Source organism: Ambystoma mexicanum, chromosome 8 (genome assembly GCF_040938575.1).
Source record: "Ambystoma mexicanum isolate Mex_15411 chromosome 8, UKY_AmexF1_1, whole genome shotgun sequence".
In the NCBI taxonomy this organism is placed as follows: Eukaryota; Metazoa; Chordata; class Amphibia; order Caudata; family Ambystomatidae; genus Ambystoma; species Ambystoma mexicanum.
In genome coordinates this window covers 1,218,396,890-1,218,420,094 of record NC_090929.1, presented here as the reverse complement: position 1 = coordinate 1,218,420,094, position 23,205 = coordinate 1,218,396,890, and the positions used below count along the sequence as shown (strand labels likewise).

General features: G+C 43.1%; 1 protein-coding gene across 3 annotated transcripts in view; it reads left to right on the top strand.

The window, feature by feature from the left end:
* KIF20B (kinesin family member 20B) overlaps window positions 1-23,205 on the top strand; it is a 2,369,321-nt gene that overhangs the window by 1,728,359 nt on the left and 617,757 nt on the right. The window lies entirely within an intron of this gene.

Genomic DNA, 23,205 nt, shown 5'->3' with positions numbered 1-23,205 from the left:
ACTATGTGCCAAACCCATGTCTCCGCCCAGTCTCTCTCTCTTCCTACACGTCTTTTCCCTACCCTACTTGCCACAAGGAAAACTCACAAAAAGCTATTGTGCGTAGTCCTCCTCCTGAGTCCTTTGTGTGTTGCCATTACCCCGGGCAGACGGTAGACCACAGTTTAAGAGAAGAGGTACTGTGGTAGTGTGAATGCATGTTTAGTCATTGGTGGTTTGGATTTGTTTTGTCGCTTTTTGTATGGACTAGGCCGGTCCACTCATGTTTTATTGGCAAGTAATTATTGGCTGTGTGAACTTGCTACTGAAGCACCTTTGTTACTTTTTCCTCAAGAGGCCCATTGTATGCACTTTTAGAAATTTTATTATGCAAAATAACCTTTAAGTTTTGATATATCGTCTGTAGCGACAGATTAGCAATTAGATTTCTTTAAACATGATGATGCGGTGGCCCAGGTAAATCCAGCTACCGTTTCAGACAATACTCTGATTAAAAGCTGCAAACTTCCTTTATTTACAAAACAAAAAGTGTGCAGAGTGATTGGGACTAAGGAAAATATTCTAAATTCTTTAGATGTGGGCCAAAAATCCAATATTAATGCGGATTCAACCATTACTTTGACTCCCCCATCTGAACTGTCTTTTTCTGATATCTCAGCGCCGAAACAGGTTTCTCCTCATGCCGTTATAGATTTTGACTCCAACTTTTCCTTTAGCTTGGAAGGTGATAATAGGGAGACTACGCTGCATTTGCCCGAGGTTTTAATTATATATTCTGAGAATGCATCTATTTTGGCCTCATCTTATGTTGCACCGACCCCTTGACAACCTATTTTGCACTCTCCCCGTGTTCAACCTCCGCACCATAACATCTCCTCCTCTATCTTAATCAAGACCACGTTGCATGCAATGAACCTGGCAATTTCGTCACTCTTCAAGCTATTTGAGAGTTTGGACCTCAAACTCAAATCACAAGATAAACAGATTGAAAATTTAATTAATTGGCAAGCAAAGCGGTCTACTCTTTTTGCATGCCCAAACAAAAAAAGTAAAGAATTTGTGAACGATAACATTTCTTTCTCAACGAACAATCATCAAAGACGTTGCGAGACCTGACAAGAGAGAAAATGCTTCGCTCAAATAATTTCTGCTGAGCCTCTTGACTCGCGGAAGGAGTCGGAGGTTGTTTCACCGGTCCAGGTTGTCACTCATTTGTGTGACGAAATCTCAGTAGCCCCGAACACCATGAAAAAACAAGGCTACACTATATTCTCTAAGAATTCGCAAAGTCATTTTGTTAGCAAAACGAAAAAGAAATGTCTGATCCAGGGGAAAAAAACATTGCAAACCCCCCCCCCCCCCCCCAAAACAATGTGCAGCCGGCAACCAGATCTTTTTTTAAAGCTCTTTCCTTGCTGAGGAAAAGCGTCACTATGGCGGCTGTTGCTGTTCAGAAAAAATATACACAAATGGCGCAAAATACAAAAGACAAACATGAAGTACAAAGCATACTTCCAACAACGTATACTCCTGTAGATGAGTTGATGGAGGCTGCTAAAAATGCACAAAGCGCAACAAGTAAACATAATGATGACGCTGTAGTGCATTCTCTCTCTACCATACAGGAAGATGTGCACAGCTTGGATGCTAGATGCTTAGAAATTTGAAAAGAGGTTGATAATTATATGGCCTCTCAGTGGAATCCACTTCTAGTGACCAAGTCGAATAGTATCTGCGACTTAAATCCTAAATCAAACATCACTACGAAAGCAGAACTAATTCCGACAGATGTAGTTCCTAAATCGCAGCTGTAGAAACACAATCTAAATTAGATGACTTGCTTAAAAATAATTCTATGATTGACTTTTGACCAAATACTCAAGCAGCAAAACCTGAGGAACAAGCAATAATATGGATTCCGTTTGAACAGTCGATAAGATTAGCAGTGGAGCAATATATGTCAAATCAGCATTCCATAATGCAAACCTACAAATCACATAATGAGGAGCCTTTGGGTGAGAGGGCTCCTGGGCAAGAACAATCTACTTTTAATCGTCAACTAATACCCTTGATTGAACCCAAGGTAGGCTGCTTTAACCCTCCACATTTGCAAAATTCTCACTACCTGAATAATCCATCCTCTACTTCGCAATTTTCTAAGATGGATGCAAAGAGACATCACCTGCCTTCTATATTTATCCGATGCAGAGGATCTCCGTATGTAAAGTGCGATCTGAACAGAAGATGTATTCTTGCATTATTGACAGATGTCCCCTTGCTTGAAGACATTGAATCTACAGATATTGAGCAGATTGAATTTAAAAAAAGCAAAACCATCTGTCCATTGCAAGGATTTGGTTATGCTTCCAGAGTAATTTTAAACACCATATTGCTAGCGCAAACCGAATTATATGAACTAGGCTTTGAACTTCTGATTGATGACATAAGATTAAATAATCAGAATTACTCCAAATCAGTTACAACACAGGATATGGAGGCGAGGGACAAAGTGCAGGATATATCTGAAACAATTGTACTCAAATCACAATCTTTCTGTAAATGTTCCTGCTCCCAGACATAACTAACATTCTGAACAGGTATTTCTTCTATGTCATTGGTGAGCTGGAATACTATAGGGTCTAACCATTTATTGAGGATGTCTACCAATGGTCTCAAAGAACATGATGTAATCTTATTACAGGAGACATGGCTGATAGAAAGACCTTCATGGGATAACTACCACATTATCCTAAATCCAGCCATACGCTCCTCAAAGGGTCGCCCTATGTCCTGTCTAATTATTGCCTTGAAAACGAGCACTAGGATCACTCTTGAATCTCAGTCCGTCCCTAATCCATACATGCAATATATTCAAATTAAGATAAATCAAATTAGATATAATTTACATCTTCTGGAATCCAGTAGCGATAACCTCAGATACATTTTTTAGAGATCTGAAGTCGATATGGCAGGTGATTATCAGGGCAAGTGTATATCCTTACATCATATTGGCTGGTGATTTAAATCTACACTGTTTTGATAACTCCATCAGTCATACTGATTTGAGATTGATACAATGGAATAGTTTCGTTAAGGCCAAGAATGTAATTATGGTAAACGGCTCTAGCCTGGAGGATACCCCTGTCCATTACACGTGGAAGCGGGGACAATCAGGTGAAACCATAGATTACATCTGTCAATCGAGAACTGTTTTCATTAGTATCACAATTTAAAGTGCTCTCGACTACAGAGAGCAATCACGAGATATTACATCTAAAGTGGAATATGCAGGATATTCCCAATGAAAACATGTACACCAAATATAAAAAATCTGTGGCAATAAACAATGGTCACAATAGATTGTGTTGGACAGAAGACGATCTCACACAATTTGGGATTATCTGGAAAGATTCTATCAGGAAATGTCAATCCTTTGGCTATAAAGACCATTTTTAATATAGTAATATGTTACAATTATTTAGAACACAATATAAGAATAAGCAAGTATACACTCCTAAACATATATTTGATTCTAGTGTTCATTAACAGAAATCTGTGTGTAGACGTGAAAAATAAACTGCTTTACTACTATCTCCTGAGTCTAGATGGTCAGCCCTGAAAGTAATTAAAACCAGACACAAGAACTGGATGAGAGCGGATCGAGCCACTCTCTACCAGAAAGATGGAGAGTGCATGTTGAAAGAGATCGGCTCCACCAATACCTCGCAAATCTGGGATTTGATCAATAAGACTAATTCAGACTCTCAAATCTCAGTGCAAATAAATTGTCTCTGAATGCCAAAGAATTGCACATTTCTCCAAATTGTATGCTAAACCAGAATCACGAGCCCAAGCTAATTAACAATATTCTGATGTACGGTTTTCTATGAAATTCTTATCTTATTTTATATTTTAAAAATCGAGCCGTTCACGGGCATCTGGCCCTGACGGCTTATCGAACTTAATGCTTAAATAATTCCCTGAATTATGGGCTACAATTCTTTTTCAACTATTCTTGCAAATTGTCAACACCCAAAAATTACCAACTTCGTGGCATCACTCCATTATTATTCCAGTGTTCAAGAAGGGCGACAGACAAAATCTGTCTAATTATAGAATGATCGCCCTTCTTGACACTCCTGGCAAAACTTGTGCGTGTCTTGTTTTGAGAGACCTGCAAGAGTGGATTCATTTGTTTAAAAAGCAAGATAGATTTTAAACTGGTTTTGTTGCTGGAAAAGGTATGGCGATTAATATTACATCTCTCAATGTCATTAAGTCTCTCTGCATTCATCAAAAACAGCCACTATATTTGGCTTTTGTTGACTTTAGAGGGGCTTTTGACTCCATTTACCGAGCCTTACTATTAAATAAACGTATGAATTTGGGCTATCCGCTTTCGTTAAGGTGATTGCATTATTACACTCTGATACGTCCATGCAAGTTACACTCACCCTTCATGGCCAGGTGACATCCTCTTTTCCAACTCATCGTGGCCTTAAGCAGAGGTGTATACTTGCCTCAACGATTTTAAATCTCTTTATCTTAGATATAGGATATAGACTTGGTAACATCAATTCTGATGCCCCTAAGCTAGGATTACAGCAAATTGCATGGATTCTTTACGCTGATGACCTCATTTTACTATCTAAAACGCAAGGAGGTCTACAAAGGCTTATTGAAGGCTTATCGATGTATGCTTATGAGAATCACATGTCGATTAACTTGTAGAAAACGCAGATCATGGAATGTGTCAGAGCAAAGTGTCGGCTGCGTAAACCCTTTGTTTGGACATTTCACAAAGAACTCATATTAACTACCTCGTATTACAAGTATTTGGGGGTTAAGATTAATGAACGAGTAAATGATATAACTTACTTTTGATATTGGTAATATAAGATATATGCATTGATTTCACAAGCCAAAGTTGTATAAATTTGGTAAATATACTCTCTCTCCAGTAATGATGATGTATACTTTAAAAGTGATCTCTATTATCACCTATGGCTCCGAAATGAAATCTCCAAGAGGGAGGGACATTTTGGCGTTCTGTTCTTAACATGCCCAACTCTTTTCCTGTATCTTTGATTCGTTTTGAGTTGGTCTCTTTCATTATTCATTATGTATGCTTGGAAATTGTGCTAATTTTTAAGGAAATGTTTAATATCAATGCAGTATCAAGGTTTATCACAAATTTTAGCATATTTTATTACAGTCAACTCATTTGTTTCCACTAAAATGGAGACATTTTACTTTGTATTTATTGGTGGACGCAGATATTTCAATTGAGATGCTTATTAATAACCCTAGACGAGCGCAAATGAAATTATACCCACAAGATTTGATTTATTCCTTAGAACAATGTAACCCCTATAAGGATTTTTACTTAACACTTTTTGGTCTTAAAAAATTTAGATTTATGGAGTCGTATTTAACCAAATATCCTTCCACAAAGTTCAGAAATCTCTATATGAGATTCAGATTTAACGTACGGCATGCTAGAAAAATCTTATGCAGACCTGGTGTCTTGAAAAAACAGGAGAACATATATCGCTTTTGTAACTGATTTGAACAGACTGAAACTTTAAAACACCTTATTGTGGTTTGTTCGGTATTGTACAAAAAGACTATCTAAACTGTTGCATGAACAAAAAGTTCTAAAAATGCTACCACCAAAGGTTTGAACACCAAAAGTATGAACCTTTGGTGGTAGCATTGCAGGTAAGTTAAAAAAAAAAAAAAAAAAGACCACTGCAGCAGTGTCCCCCGCAACACCCCGGTCACTATACTGTGTGGTATAGTGACCGGGGTGTTGCGGGGGACACCCCCGCAGCACACCCAGGAAGAAAAGAAACTGGGGCTGTGGGGGTGTTCCCCGCAACACCCCGCTCACTATACTTTATTGTATAGTGAGCAGGGGCTGCGGGGGAAAACCCCTGCAGCCCCGTAAAACAATAAATTAAAAAAGAAAAGGACCCTGCGGCGCCGGTTCCCGATCACAGAAGTGAAAGGGAACTGGCGCTGCAGGGACTCCACGTGAAAAAAAAGGATGTGGGATTTGTTTATGTTGGCGGTGTGGTGTGGGTGGGGGTGTGGTGTGGGTATGTACATGTGTTTGCACGAGAAAGCTGCAAACTTTTGGTGGTTCACACCTTTCTCATGCGAACTTTCCGGCCGCGGCAAAATCAGCGTAGATCAGTTTGTTCTGCTCTGTCTTCATCCATAAACATTTTAGACATTTATTTGATAATAAATGTATATCTATTGATTAACTTTGGCATAGAATATTTGGTGCTACTCAACCTGCAATTAGAATTACTACTATTTAATTTGGGTTGGGTTTGAATGATTTGGAACTTGAAACCCAATTACAATAGCATATATCCATCAACTATATCATTAAACCTTTTTTATCTAGATTTTAAATGTTATATATCTAGTAAACTATGTTGTTTTAGTACTGTAGTAAATATGTTAATTTTAGCATGTGAATCCAATTCATCTATTTTTCTTTTGATTTATTGATGTATGTGAACATGATTTGAATAATTTATATTTTTATTATTGTTTACTATAGTTTGTACACTTTATAAATGTAAAATGTTTGTGGATTTGAACATATAACTTGAAAGGTTGATTTATCAACCAAACAATAATACAAAAAAAAGAATTAATCCAAATTCAGAGGTGGGCCCTCAGTAATTTGCAGACTGTGTGGAGTACATGGCATTCGTCAGAAAAGTGTTAAAGCTGGTTTGCAGGGTGCATGGTTGTTTTGACTGCCTTTGGCCACTCTGTCTGGGGCTGCTCGTTTTCTGAGCAACTTTCTGTGACTTTCGTGCTGGACACATGAGCCAGAGCAACAAGCAGTTTGAGCTTTTATGGGCATTTAATAGGAGTGCCTGCGAAATGCCTAATACTTTATATGCATGGTCAATCAATAGGTGAGCAAATTACCAAACTCCTACAAGCTTTGTGTCATCTCTAACATAAGGTATTCGCACAATCCGAAGAGATGCAACAAAATGCAACAAAACAATGCGCCCACATCTTCAAATAATGAGTTCTGAACTCTGCTTGGCTACAGGATAAGCTAGCAACTAAAAGAGTATTTGCCGCTGTGCCTGCAAGAAAAACATAGGTTACAACTCTGCTCTACTAAAAAGAAAATCCCAAAATGTGGTTATCCTAATTCTGGTCAATCACAGATGGATGAAATCCTGATTCCAACTGAATGGGATTCAAGCATGTGACTTAGAGAGTGCATTCTGTGCTCAGTCTGAAACATTCCCTCAACCCAGCCATCTATGCTTGCTAGCAAAGCTAACATTTTTCCCTTGCCTCTAACCTGTGTAAGAGGATTCAATCCAGCACTACAGCTAAGTCAATGCCCAGTCTGGGATACTGAATGGAAACCCTTATTGATATATCTTTACGTCCAGTTCATGAGTTCTGGATGACTACCCCTATATAACACCCCTCTCTTGGAATCCCCCTGACCCCACTGAGCCAAGAAGTAGTTCTGTTTTGCAAGTTTAAACGGTTTATTTGATAATTTAAACAATATATATATATATATATATCACACTTTATAATACATTAATAATTGAATATCACACTTAATCTGAGCAGTAATCAATAATGGATAGTCCGGCACTAGCACACTTCTTTATAATCAATGATGAGTGGTTATAGGATGGATACGATAGAAACAATACTTTTATGGTTTCAAATGGATGCAATGTGGAATGAAATGCAGTACAGAAAATAACTTGATATGATTTCAGCAAAAAACAATGTAATCACTTTCTTGGACAATTCACCCCCCCCTTAATGCAATGTAAGGAGATGAATAGAATGGGACTCAGTTCTTAGGAATGCAATCAAATAGAGTTCAGTTCAATTCTCCCCCAGCAGCTTATACAACAGATAGGAGTTTTGAAACACAGACCCAAGTGCTTTGAATATGGTGACAATGCAGTGTGAAATATGCTGAAAATGCTTTTAATTCCCTTCCGGAGGTTCAGGGTGAGTGGTATCTAGTTAATATTAGTCCAGGCTCACTCTAGCAATGATTCAGGGATGGTTCTTAAGAGGCAAACGAAATTTAGTAGTTCAGGCAAAAGCAGCTATCTTTTTACAAGTAAAGAAATCGGGCCAAATCGCGGCAAAATTCGCGGGTGCGAGAATCGTGATTACGGAGAAAGTATTCTAAGCTTTCAGAGGAAAGTTAAACCAAGTTCCTAGCCCAAACGGGTCTAGAGATACGGACGATTAAATAAAGGTAGTTTTTCGGATTTGAAATTTTAAAAGTTCAAAGCGACAGGTTACAGCTTGCAGCTAGAAAATGGCAGGTGACAGCTTTGCAAATGACAGGTGACAGGAGGCAGTTCTGGTTAGATTTAAAATAGATTGAATTATATTATTTTAACTAAGAGATTGGTTCTGCACAGTTCTGCTAGGTACTCACAATATATTTAGAAATAGGCCTCGCCACGGATCTGGTCAGGTTTTGGACTGGACTCTGGTTCTGGTCTCGGCACTTCACAGTGATCTGAGTCAGCGGTCTGGGTCACTCTGGATCTCTGGCTTCTGGTTCTGGATACTGCTCTGCTTTCTCTGGGTACAGCACTGCTTCTGGATCTTTCTGCACAGCTTTCTCTAGACCCAGCGCTGATCTGCACGGCTCCTGGATGCTGCTACCGTTGTTAGGTTTGCTGGATGCTGAGGCCTACTGAGAAGAGTTCTCAGTTTGTTGGTTTAGGCCCTTGCTTTGAGTTCTGAATCAAGTTCTTTGGAGTGTTAAAGTCTAAGTGTTGAATCTGGGATCTTCTGGATGTTGTATGGTCCGGCAGAGCGTGTTGCAGCAAATGGAATTGAATGTCCTCTCTAGCTTCCAGTGGCTCTTTTTATGTCTTTTGAAAGTGGGTGTGTGTGCAGCATCACTAGCCAGCCCCTCTTTCAACTTGTCATTGGGCCAATTCTCCCCTCTCCCATGATTGGGGAATGAACTGTGAGTCAGAGTGATGCTGTAGATTTTATGGGTCAGAGGATCCTCCCCTGGTCAGTTTGCCCACAAATCTATATTTGATCAAAATACACATTTCTCAAATACATAGTGGTTTGTCATTGCATGTACATATTACCTATCACATGAGGTAGTCTCTGTCCCAAATCTGCTCTTCCTGAGGGCTTGCATTCAGAAACGGCAACATTTTCGATTTTAGTGGGTTATGCAACCTTGGTTCTTCATTAAAAATTATACACATATACACGGCCTGTCCATACATACTCCAGTAAATTCCCATGTCTCTAGCTTAAACACAGAGTCTGTAGGATCCTAAATAGCGGGGTTTTGCCCCAGAACATCACACAAATTCCCAACGCGTCTTAAAATGTGCACAGAAAAATCACAAGAATTATGGTATCATTTAAATAATTTTGACAAGTCCGCACCATGAGTTATACATCTTTCTTAGAATCATATTCTGGCCAACAGGGGTGTGTCTTTTCAGGTCACATGGTGTAGAAACCAGTTTATCCAGTTTCTGCCAAGCTCAGAGACCCTGCCCCTCCCAGCTTCTGCCAAGAGGAAGCTATTTTATGGCCACCCTAATAAACCATCTGCCTGGGCCCAGGACAGGCCTTTGTTCAACTCCCTGTAGCTGCTCCACCCCTAATCTAATCAGAGAGGTGACAACTCCTTTTGGCAAGGGAAAGAGTGGCTGAGCAGGTTTTAACTCCTGTGGGGGTAGATGTCAGGCAGAATTCAGTTTCATTAAGCCAGGTTTCAGATAAAATGTCACTTTTTGTTCCCCAGTTTAAGTCAAGACAATTTTTACATATGCAGCTAGAATGCTGATTCTAAGTTCAAAACTATGACATTTCAACGGTGACAAACTATGTGACACTCAAAATTAGGTCACTCAGTTAATTTAAACATTTTCGATTTTTGGTAGTTTTAAATCCAGTTTCAGTTAGGCTGCTGCAGACCTGCAGAGCTCAGCCAGTCTTGTTATGAACATTGTTTTGGGGCTCTTCAACTTCCCAGATTTAGTATGCACACATACTTCATTCTGCCAGATGTCCGCTGGTGTTCAGTGAGATTTTTGGATATGTTGCAATGTTTGAAAATAGGCATTTTGAGCTGGCATTCAGGGAAACAAAAGGTGATTTTAAAGTGTGGTTTTTCCTTTGGCACACATTTCACTCATGGCACCCCGGCCCATCCTGCTCGCACTGGTGGGTGGCAAGTTAGGCAACCATTTTAGTGTGCACAAACTGCGTGGTTCTCCTGGATTCTGGCGCACATGTGGGCTTTTTGGCCATCTTGGATTTTCTAAGCCCACAGCACCAAATGTTGCAGCATGATAGCTCAAACGTGGGTCAGGACACCCAACACCTGCCTCTGTCTCCACTCTAGCGCTGAACTCATCATGGTCCCATCCTAAGCGCAGCTGGCCGTACCGCCTACCTGCACTTAAAAAGTTCCAATGTTGGTTGTCTTTAATGTATGTATGTCCACTTATCGGGATGCAGTAACAAAGGTGCAGAGATGGTGTGGGGGATTCCTGCCCTAGTTTTAAGTGGTTTGGACATGACATCCCAGCTAACTCACATTGTTCAGACCATCTTCAGAACAGTTCTCACAAAGAAATCCAGTTCAAATAAATGTTTTTCAGCATAAATGAGATCCCCCCTCAGGAAATAAAAAACCTCAAGAACATCACACAGTGTGCTAGGTCCTATCAATGTTCGTTCTTTTTTATTTTTTTTATTTCTCATTTTCAACAAGGTACAATAAATAACAGAATTAACATCCTAGGTCATTGAATTGCAAAATACATAACAGCGAAAAACAAATTGAAAGAGAGATCCAAACCATAACCCTGTAATCCACCATATGAAACTTAAGACTAACCTAAAACAAAGTCCGATGTACCAAACAAATGACAGCAGACAAACAGGACCACACAAAATAAAGACAACACAAACCCCCTCCCCATATGTACACATATTACTTGTAAAAACAAAAAGACCAATGCACTACACTCCTGAACCAAATCTAGCATCATCCATAAAGGTCACTAAAGCTCCCCCACATATCCTCATAAAGGGTTTCCCTGCTTTGTTTGCAATACATTGTTTTCTCAAATCTGGATAAAATTCTAACATCTGAAATCCATTCCTCCACCATCGGCTTCTTCCGTGTCTTCCAAACCCTCCACACCTGTTTAGCCGCCACCAACAAAACTTTGATTACTCCACATGATATCACCCAACTCACATCCCATCCACCACTATACAACAATAAGATAACCACTAAAGGATTGCGTGGATAAACAATGTCCCAAATTTGATCGACCCTATCAATAACCTCCCTCCAAAAACGCTCCACTCTTTCACAATACCATAACATATGTATCAAAGTACCTTGTTCTTTCCCACAACCCCAACACCGATCATCCAATCCCAATTTACACATACGTACTGGGGTCCAATATATCCTGCCCAATATCCTCTGGTGTATATAGCGTAATTGCAAATCTACTTTGGCAGTCGTCGATACCCTCCAAATCTTTTCCCATTCCCTTGGCGTAAGTTCCCTGCCCAACTCCTCAGTCCAAGACAACCTCGGCTTGTCCCACGAGTCTAACCATTGTCCATCAGGTTGCATAAACTGCATAAAAGCAGACACTTTTTGGTGTCCAATTTCCAAAAAATTCAAATTCTCCGGTTTCTTCAAAAATGTAACGCCCAACATGTCTCTTCGCTCTGATAGTAGAGTCACCAAAATATACCTTCTTAATTCCCTGTTTCTTAACACAAATTTCTCAACCAAACCTGCAAAAGGTACTACTCCCGCAGCACTCCACACATCACCAATAGTCAAAACACCCCTCTGACCCCAGCTTTTCCAATTTCGTACCTTAATATTAAACTGCAGAACAGGATTATGCCAAAGGAAAGCCCCTTCATAAAGATGTAAACCTTGTCCATTTCCCAGTATCCATGACGACAAAGCCTTTTTAGTAGCTAAGACCGACTTCAAACACTGCACTTTCTTAGGCAACTTTCCAAAAGAAAACAAACATTTAATATCATAAAGGAAGAACCGCTGTATCTCAGTTTGTATCCACCACGGCACCTTGTTCAGAACTTCACCAGTGTAATCAGACACTTTATTTAATAAAAAAACACTACTATAATTCATTGACACCGGGTACCCAAAACCCCCATCTTTAACGTTCCGGACCATAATATATCGTGGAATCTTGGCCCTCTTCCCAAACCCCCACAAAAAATCCTGAAATAACCTGTCTATACAGGCAAACACTCCCTTTGTAAAATGCACAGGGAGAGAATGAACAACATACAGAACCTTCGGTAGCAAAATCATTTTAATAGCATTCATTTTACCCCAAAGAGTTAGAATGATATGTCCCCATCTCATAATATCCCATCTAAGAACCTCAATGATTTTATCTACATTATAACTTACTAGCTTTCTAAAATCTTGAGTAATATAGACACCCAAATATTTCACACTAAAATATTCCCATTTACAATGCCACCCCAACAGATTCTCACAGCCATGGGAAGCCTTCACTGGAAATGCCACCGTTTTATCCCAATTGATCCGATACCCAGATAGCTTACCCACTTCCTCAAAGACCTCCTTCAACAGGATTATCCAAAATAACCACAACATCATCTGCATAAGCTAGAGCTTTAATTTCCATATCACCAACAGCAAACCCTCTGATACACTTCAACTGGCGTATATATGCTAACAAAGGCTCCAATACCAATGGTCCTGTGCTAGTTATCCTCTTAATTGAATTTGTAATCGAGTTCCTGGTGTAATAAAACTGTCTTAATCAAGTGTGCTTTTAGTCACTTGCTTTATAAGCCATGTGTGTCCTCACATTTGTTCCTTGCACTGCAAGTCATGCATAAAATGGGCATCAGCAAAGCTGATATTTTTTTGTTTGTTTATAGGTATTTGCCAGGCTTGACGACATATACCCAGGTACCGACTATTTTGCAGCTGCTCCTTTCTTGTGACCAAGTAGTACCATTATGGCTGGGTGCCTGCCATTTGCCTGCACAAAAGCCCAAACTGTTGGCTTTGCCAAGGTTTGTGTAATACAGCTGCTCGGGAACAGCATCTCATAATTAGTAAATGGTTTTAATTGTAATTGATTCAAATAGGGGTCCTCTGGGGGCAGTAAGGAAATGGCATTATTCAATTTTCTATTGTTGTACATTGTGACGAATTGCAGAAATGCGTTCTTTCTCCCCAAGTGGGAGCCTCAGAGCCCCCTGTGAGACATTGGAGGTGAAGCCCGCTCTGCAACACCCTCCCTACGGGTCGAGACAACTGGGACCTCACCAGGAGGGGCTCCACTTTTGGCAGACAAGGACTTCCGTTACTGTGAGGAACTCTCTAGAAAACCTACCTCTATCACTTCTTCAAACATATCCTGTGAAGTACTCTCAAGTCCCATCCCCTTTCCTCCATCCTTGAGGGGTGTCCCCCAACGTGGGGACGGTACCAGAACCTTTGGCTGCAAACAATTTTGCTTCCCCTTTAAATTTAGTAAAGCGTGTGGGCGCTTCCCTGGGTGTGGGTACTCTCCCGAGACCCCGCCCTCCGGCACCTCATCTCAGTCCCATTTTCTGCACAGACAGTGTCGGACCGGGCAGCTTGGCACAGAGACTTTTTCAACTTCTGCGCGTGCTCACTGGTCTTTTTTAAAAAAAAAAAAGAAAGTTTTCACCTCCCTTTGGTGCCTTGCCTCTTCCAGCGCATGTCTGCTGCAGGAGGCTTCGTGAGATGCACATCCTGCAATCACTCGTTTCCGGCCTTGGACCCCCATGCTATCTGTCTTGAGTGCCTGGGGTTGACCACCGCTAGGACGCGTGCGCGGCTTGCAGCGCTCTTGGTCACTGGGCATTGACGAATCGTCTTTCTCGCTGGAGGGAGATCTTCCACACTTCTCCTCTAGGTCATCTTGAAGAGTTTATCTCCAGGACTTCACATCAAGACAGGGTAGGCCCATTGTTTAGTATGGCTCCTCAGCACGGAGACTCCTTCCCTGGGGTTTCCACGGGCAAGGGTACCTTGGATTCTAGTTCTTGCAAAGCCAAGGCCGTTAAGGCTACCGGCTCCCAAGCCGAGGAGCCCTGGGGCTCTTTACGGCCATTAAGTTTGTCCTCTTCGGCCCCAGTGAGCAAGGCATCATCAGGTTCGTAATAATTATAAATGAGATAGAGCCAAGGTTACCAGTATATACTTTTAGAGGTGGCAATTGGCAACCAACATTTAGAAAAATCGACAATAAATGTATTAAGTTTAAAGAAATGGTTAAAAAAAAGTATTAAATCACTGTACATTCAATTGCATCTATGTGCTAATAACAAAGTAAAGGAAGAAGAAAAAGTTCTATAGGAATACATCAAAACCAATGAATGAGTCTAATTACAGAAAGAAAATGGGTGTGGCAGAGCATATTCTCATTACATATTAATCAATTGACATATAAAGTAGTTTTTAGTCTCTCAAGATCCAGAGCTTTTAAAGTCTCGACATGTTTCTGTTCTTGGGAATTAAATAGTAAGCATTCATCAGGAGGATAGGAGTAGATCAGATTCCTCTCTCAGCAAATACGACTAGAGAGGGAGTTAAAACAAGTACAACCTGTTGGGTTAAAGAAACAGAGGGTAAGCTGTGAATAGCTTGAGTACTCCATAGCGGTTTCATAATAGAACTTAGAACCTAATACAGTAGGTCAGATTACCTTGATAGGTTCTTGTGGGGGCGAACAACTTCTTAGTGTGGTTGTAGGAGGGCTTCATAGTAGTCAAATGTCGCAAACTGCAAGAAAAGCGAACAATAGACTTTTCAATCGCATATATAGTGCTGCCGTACTCTATTAGTAATGGGGGGAACATTAGGCACGATAGAAAGGTAGAAGAACCTACCTGTATGGCTTAGTCTGAAGCTTCTCGGTATAGAGTGTCTGCTCACTTGTGAGGGTTCTTGGCTTGATCACACAATGAAGAGCCTTTGTTTAAATCGTCCGGTCGAGCAGCTAGCCTTACAGGTCAACTAGCAGAATTCCTGCACAGAGGATGTATCTCGCTGTGGCTGTGATGTGGTTTTGCGATCGGCAGGCTATGGTTTCTCGGCACTAGTTCTGAAAGGAGAGACCCGAAAAAGCTCAAACACGCGATTGATGTGTACGTGTATAGCAAGTAGTACAGCAATCGGATTTTAGGATGACAAAAGTATTAAATACCATTGGAAGATGATCTTCTGAAGTTGAAAAGACTTTGGCGCGCAGCAATAGATAGAGATAACTTACAAATCTTTTGGTAATCCACAGTGCGGGCCATCCGAATGGCGTTAGTTTACCTTCACCGTGGGGTTTCAATGGAGTTGTAGAATAATAGTCCTTCATTGATTGTAGTGGCGCTATCCAGGAGCACCATCTTGGAGTTGAGTGGCTCATCTAAGGAGTGGCTCATCAAAGTAAAGCGGTTAAAGGCTAGAAAGTAGTCCCAATACAGAGTGTCCTGTGTTACTATCAAACACACACAGAAAAAGGACATCGGTGTGGCAATGGGAGAATCTGATTAACAGGGAGCACAATAAATTGTGAGAAAAAAATAAGTGGTAAGAAAAAAAATAACAATAATAATGAAAAATGTCATACCAGGAGTCCACGGGGAGCCAGTGTCAGGCTAGTTCAAGAGCAATGGTATAAAAGCTAAACAGAAATAGACAATAAATCTAAAATAGGCATAGCATGCTGCCCCAACTAGGGGGAAGGGGGTGTACAGCAATGAGCCTCATCAGTCAATTAAGTAGGTTAATTGGTTCTTAATTTTATGCCATTCTATAGATTCATTGAGACCATTGATATCACTTTTCATCATGTAAATCATTTCCTATTCTTTTTTGAAAAGTCTGTTCTCCTGAGTCTGTGTGTTGCCTCCCTTGAAGACTAACAAGACTGTCCATGTAAAATCTTCATGGCCATGGTTCATTAGAGTAAAATGTTTGACCAGAGGTGCTTTGTCTGTCTTGTTTCTTAGGCAGCTCTGATGTTCCATGATGCATGTTTTGACCTTTGTTTGTTTTTCCCACGTATGGCAGCCCACAGGGGCATTTTATTACGTAGATAACATGGTTGGTATTGCAGTTGGATATGCTTGTCTGTTGCCATAATCTTCCAGTTCCAATGTCAATTTCTTAAGTCTTTTTCATGAGTTTACAAACTCCAGACATGCCACCTGGGTAATGACCAGTAGGTGGTTCCATGCCACACAGGGTGGTGATGCTGGGCATAGGCAAGGTTGTAGATTTAAGCTTGCTACTGCTTACCCTATTGCCTATATACATGCTTTTTTTGTAAGCAAAAATAGGTGGAGGAGTAAGGTTTTTAGCCGTTTTGAACATTTTCCAGTGTTTGTTGAGGATGCTTTTTATTCTCAGGCTTTGATCGGTGAAGGTGTTCACACAAATTAGTCTCTCGTCCATTGGTTTTGCTGGTCTACTTTCCTACAGGATATCCCCTTTGTCTCATCTTGGTAGTTAGTACTTGAGCTTCTGCTTTGTAGGTGGCGTTATCGGAACTACTTTGAGACGTAGAAACTGTCCAAATGGCAAGTTGTCCCTTAAGTGTTTGATGATGTGACTTTTGTACTCGAAGGGAGTTTTTGTCGGTTGGTTTGTAATAGGGTTTGACCTTTAAGGCACCGTTCCTATGGAAAATAGTTAAGTCAAGAAAATTGGTGGTTTGATTACTGGCAGTCATTGTGAGTTGGAGGTGGATGTTGAGGGTGTTGATCCAAGAAAAAAAACTCTTGCAGTGTCTATAGAACCTTGCCAAACAACGAGAATGTCATCTATGTAACGTGTCAATTTTTTGATGTTTTGGATGAAGGGGTTGTTGTCACTGTAAACATATGATTTTTTTGAAGGTCTGAACATGGAGATTAGCCAAACTGGGAGCCATGGTGGCCCCCATGGTGGTGCCTTCAATCTGCTGATAAACCATCTCGTTGAAATCAAAATGGTGTTCAAGTGCCATCTTGACACACCACATGATGAAAGAAGTCGATACAGGATCGTCATCTTGTCTGGTCAGTAAAACCGCTTCCACTGTGTCTCACGTGGGCTGTTGTGGGATGTTGGTGTTACAGTGCCACGATGTTAAAGCCCAGTAATATCGATGTCTCGGGATTGAACTCAAGATCTTCAAAATGGTTAATAGCATCTCTGGAATCTTTAAGGTATGATCTTGTGCCTATAAAATATCCTTTAAGATAATGATCAGCGAATTTAGATAGAGGCTCGAGCACAGAATTGATGCCTGCCACTATGGGTCTTCCTGGGAGTTTAACCAGAGTTTCCTGTTTGGAGATCCAGTCACGATCCTTAGCTTTGGAGACTTTGGTGGAAATAAGGTGCTTTAAATCCTTAGTTGTGTCCTCTTGTAGGTGAATATAGTAATGTGTGTTACGTAGTTGACCTTTGCTTTCTTTTATATAGTCTTCACGATGTAAGGAACACTATCCCACCGCCTTTTGTTGGCCTTGTTGATAAGGATAGTAGGATTGGAGGCTAAGGATTTAATAGCCTCTTTTTCATTATTGGTTACATTTTGAAAAGGTTTACGTTGGTTGGATTCCAATTTAGTGACATCAGCCAATACTCTCCTTTCAAAAACCCGAGATTGCGGTGAATGACCAACTAGATGGACAGAAGGTGGACGGGTTCCTTAGCCCGGTACAGTTAGTGGGTCTTTGAAATAGCGTTGCAGTTTCTTTAGCGAAGAATTCTTGTAATGTATTTTTCTCATGAAATTGTTAGTCAGTGCCAAATTCAAAAGGATCGTGCTCCTTAGTAATCACAAATCCTAGTCCTTTATTAAGGACTTGTTGTTCTAGCTCAGTGGGATTATAATCAGAAAGATGAACTAAAAGTGATTCCAGCTGCGGGTCTGTCTTATCCCGTCATCCCAATTGCTCCGGTTTTGGCCCCGATATAAAAAAAAGGCAGTGAATTCCCTCTGCGTCCACCATTTCCCTGGCGTCTGTTCGGTTGACATCGTCGTTGTGGTGGATGTACCTTCACCTGCATTGTCTTGGTCACTGCTGTCGTTGCTAGTACTATGACGTGTTCCTGAACCTAACCCATCTATTTGTTTTATTTGGGCCGGCCTGGTGGAGTGTTTTGTTTTGATAGTCTTCCTTTACATATGGAAATGCTTTAATGGAGTTCCTACCTCCAAGAATCGGTCTGTGGCATGATCCGACATGACGCTCCTAGCCTACCTGAGCTGCCTCTGAAGTCGTGGTGGAGGGCGCTGAGCCTACCGGAGCCATCTCTGTGGTTGACGTTTCTGTTTCCGGTTCTAGGCCCAAGGAGTGCCCTTCTATGTCTGAGCCAGCTTGTGGCATTGGGCCTTTGTGCCCTCCTTCTCAGGGCATGGGGCAAGGCCATCTCGGATTCGTATTCGGGTCGCCCCTGTACTTCACTCATGGAGTGGGCCATGCAAGAAGGTTTCAGTCCCCTTTCCTTGTCAAGGGCGCCGGATCTTATGGTACAGGCAGTTGATCTCCGCAGGGTTACATCTGCTCCTTACAGCTACATGCCCCAGGCGCCTAGACAATTTGATCAGGAGAGGAGGCATATCGCTGCTGAGCACCATGCACCTCGTGAGCTGACGGCTTGTGAGGACCGCTCTTCCTCCTCATGCGCTCCTTAAGAGTATTGTTACGGAGCTGATCTCGGAGGTCATGCCTCTTAGGCCTCCGTGCCCTCTGCTGGTTCCTCTGGCACTTCTGGTGTTGCTGCCTGTTCATCCTTCGATCCAGGCTCTGCTCCATAACCACCCTTCTCCTCCTCCTCCTCCTCTAAACCTGATGTTTTGGCGGGAGATTGGGGGGTTTCTGCCTGACCTCCCTTTGGAGAGGCAAGCCTTCTTCAAGGCTGGCCTGGCAGACAGGCTGGCCGTTACGCAGGACCTCATGGAGTCTTTGGTCTCCCACACCAATACAGCCAGCAGAGGGATGTGCCTGGGGCTTGGGATAAGGCATACGGCACGGATGCATTCCACTAGATTCTCTGAAGTGCAAGAGAGAATCCTGGATCCTCCTTTTGAGGGGTCAGATCTTTTTAATTTGTCCCCTGATGACGAGTTGACAAAAATGAAGACACCTACGCAGACCGCCAAGGCCATGGCCATCCCCTACTAAACCAGGGCAGAAGTCCTTAACTTCGTGCCAGGGCTGGTCTGACTTTAAACCCTGCGCTTTCACCGGCTTCAGCAGGATTTCTGGACTGCAGTGCATGGAGGCCTGACATGTCCTCCAGCGTCCACAGGAGGAAACAGCAGAGGACTTTGCACGTTTCTTTCTTCTCCCCCTCCTCTGCTCCTGCCTCAGACACCAAAAAGCAATGAAAGCAATGACGTAACGGTCAGGGAACACAGCTCGCCTGTAGCGGGCTGGTTGGCTCTTTCAGGACAGATTAAAGTGTTGTTTCAAGAGTCCTTGGATCCTTCCTATAGTCTCTACAGGCTTCAGCAATCCCCTCCTCTTCTGCTTTATATAAGGTCCCCGGCTCTCCTACGGGAGATGCTTTCTTTTCTGGAAATGCAGGAGGTGGAGCCGGTTCCTCAGTCAGGAAGGGCCTGTGTCTACTGCTCCAGGATTTTTGCAGTACCCAACAACCAGGCTGGCCTGGGGGCAGTCATGGACCTGTCATTTCTCAACTTAACTTTACTGCTTCAACACTTCAATATGATTAATCATGCGCACATAGCTGAGTCGCTATGCGCAGGGAACTGGATATGTTCCCTAGACCTCAAAGATGCATACCTTCATGTTTCCATCTACCAGCCGCATTGGAAGTTTCTGCAGTTCACGATTGTCATACCGCTCCCAGTACAAGGTGCTGCATTTTGGCTTGAACTCGCCCCTCGTATATTCATTTATCTGATGAATGCTTTGCTGGTTGGGCCATCACTTATACCCCTATCTGGACTCTGGCGGGTCAGGGCCAGCTCGCCCATGAGGGGGTGCACTCCTGCCAACAGCTGGCAGGCGTTCTTTACCAGTTGGTGTTATTCCTCAACCATAAGAATTCACAGCTGGCTCTCACCCAAGATCTGGTTTTCCTTGGTGTGCTCGGGAACACGGCCGTGCAGCGGGTGTTTCCCACACCAGGGAGGCTCCTCTCCCTCCGCAAGCTGATAAGGCACTTTCTGACCAACTCGACCACCTTGGCTTCTGGGTTTCATGGTGTCCTGCATGCTCACGGTTAGGCATGCCTGCTTCCAGATGAGGCATCTCCAGCTCCACCTGGTGGCCAATTGGGACCGGGCAATGGACGCGCAGTGAGACAGGGCCTAAAATATTCCATGTGTAGCCAAGTATTAAAGTGTCCGATGTGTTAAAATGAGACTGAGGTGAGGTGCCAGAGGGCTTGGTCTCGGGGGCGTTCCTGGGGGCTGTGCCTAATCGCGCTATAATAAATTTAAAGAGGAAGCTCAAATTTAAGGTCTGGTACCATCCCCATGTTGGGGGACGTCCCACAAGGATGGACGAAAAGGGGACTAAGGACTAGGAGTACTCTAGTCACTACGGTGGGCAACTTTAATATTCAGGTGACAAAAATGTCTGTGTGCTTTTGTCAAGAGGAAACTGCATGTTCCTTTAAGAAATCCTCATTAACTGAGACGAGAATGTCTTGTGGAGAGAATAAGCCCTGGAACACTGAGAAAAAGGACTACTGAACTATGCTGGGGAAGTCCCACGGCTTTGTAGCATATGTAAGTGAAGGAGTCTGGAAACGAGTGAAGCGGCCGCGAGTTACGAATTAGCTTGCATGCTGGTGCTGAACAGATGCTGGACGTGCCACTTCCTAAACTTGTGAGCAGGAACCAGAGAGAGGATCGTGGCATCTCGCAATGACGAGAAGGAGAGAAACACGATTGGATGCATTGCGTCCTAAAAGCTGGGAAAGAAACAGGAGGGCGAGGGGTGGCATGACTATAAGAAACTCGTGGTGGTCCTGCCGTGCTAGCAACAACGCTGATACTGATTCAGCGAAACTGAACAAACTGGTTACTTGAAAACTGGTGTGCCTTCAGTTACCGTGGCACTAAGGAAGAGACGTGAAGGAAACATCGGAGGCCAACTTGACAAAGCAGAACGATGACCAGGAGGAAACTGATAACTTTTTGACGCTATCCCTACCAGTCGCAGCGAAGAATGGAAATTATTACCCTAAAGAGCAGAGAGGATGGCTCCAGAAAGTACTGATTGAACTGTTTGAATTGATAAAAGCAGTCACCAGAGACAATTTGAACAGATAATTGAATTGAAGTTCACAAGAAGCAAATACATTGAAGAAGGGAGTCTTTCTCCTGTCCTTAGTTATTAGGTTAGTTGTAGGGTTAGTTAGGCCAGTCGACAGATTCTTTTAAGACTTTCACTGATGACTGATGAGCACCTTTGTTTTGTTTGGTAGGGATGCATTATAGTATATGGAAAGCCCGCGGGGAAAGGGCGCGGGGTGTTTGCGTCCCGCAGGGGGACTTTGTCTGGCCCAGGAGGGCCTTCGTACTTTGGCCACGCCCCCCCCCACTTTAAACGCACGGACATTCAAGCCCGCCGGGTGAAGCCCGCGGGGAAAGGGCGCGGGGTGTTTGCGTCCCGCAGGGGGACTTTGTCTGGCCCAGGAGGGCCTTCGTACTTTGGCCACGCCCCCCCCACTTTAAACGCACGGACATTCAAGCCCGCCGGGTGAAGCCCGCGGGGAAAGGGCGCAGGGTGTTCGCGGACCGCTGAGGGGAAGCGTTGCACTCCTTGTTTGCTTGCTGAGATATCACTCCAACACTGAACAGAGGGAGGTTGGAGTTTGAAGCCGCTGCTCACCGTCGCTCATCGTATGGAAGCTGCGGCCGTCTGCTGTCTGTAAAGGAGGTAACCTAGGTGTCAATTCCTTACTGGCGCCTTTTTTGCCCTATTTCTGAACCAATTCTCTGGGCCGTTATGCCGGATCACCTTGCTCAAGCCACTGGGGGGACCCCAACCCTTGCACCCCTTGTGTTTTTTGGCCCTGAGCTCGGCCCGGGCCCCCCTCCCGGCGCCAAGAGGAAATTCAGACAGCTAAAGAGGTCTCGGATAGCGGGTCCCTTAGCTGCCTCGATAACACATTGCGCACCAGGAACCACCCATGAGGCCACAGCACCCGCAATTCTTGGGGATACCCACTTCCTGCTCAATGAGATCCGTCATCTTCTGGATAGTCCAAGGGTAGAGCCCTTCCCCTTACCTGCACGGAATCAGGTTGTTTTACCCTCTGGGCCCCGGCTGGACTCTCATATTTCATCTGTTTTGGCTGCGGGGGACAGACTGACACTAACTGCCCAAACTGCCCAAAGGGGCAATTCCTCCTCAAGCTCCCTCAATAGCTCCCATAATAGTTCGTGGAGCGATATACTTTCATCTACTAGTTTAGGGGGTAGCTCCCCCCTTGGTGTGTCCCCTTCTCGGTCGGTCGAGGTCACCATCCAAAACAATACATTTGCTGAGAGTAACCATGAGCCCAAATTGACCTCTGACCAACCCACCGAGGAAGCGCCCTTGCAAAGGGGGTGTGGGTGTACCCAAGTACTGGCGGAACTGGCCATCATCAAGGATCTGTTATACACTTTGCTAGAGGCTCAAAAGAAGGGAGATGGAACTGTTCAAGTGGAGGAGCCCAGGATCAACACCCCAGCTGACGAAGGGTACATGCCCCCATTCCTGGAATGTCCCCCAGTTTGTCTTCCTGTAGAGGTCCCTTTGGTTTTGTCCACCCCCAACGGGACTGCCATTGACGTAATACAGGCACAGGTCTCTGCCCCCATTGTCTCCGAATGTATCGAACCCAAAGTCCAGGGTCCAAGGAAATCGGGGGCTCAACTAAAGTTGCTGGAATCAGGAAGTCCCAATCATACAATAGTCTTTCTTCAGGGGGTGCCCAAACTGGCAGCAGACAAGCCAGAGCCAAGGGACGCTTTACTTAACAAATGCCTGTTCTGGCTAAATACCACTGGAGGCTGCCCGTTTGTACGAAGAGAGGCTTTGGCGGGGTGCAGCAGAATTACCAGCATGGGCAAAAACTCCCTGGACAGCATT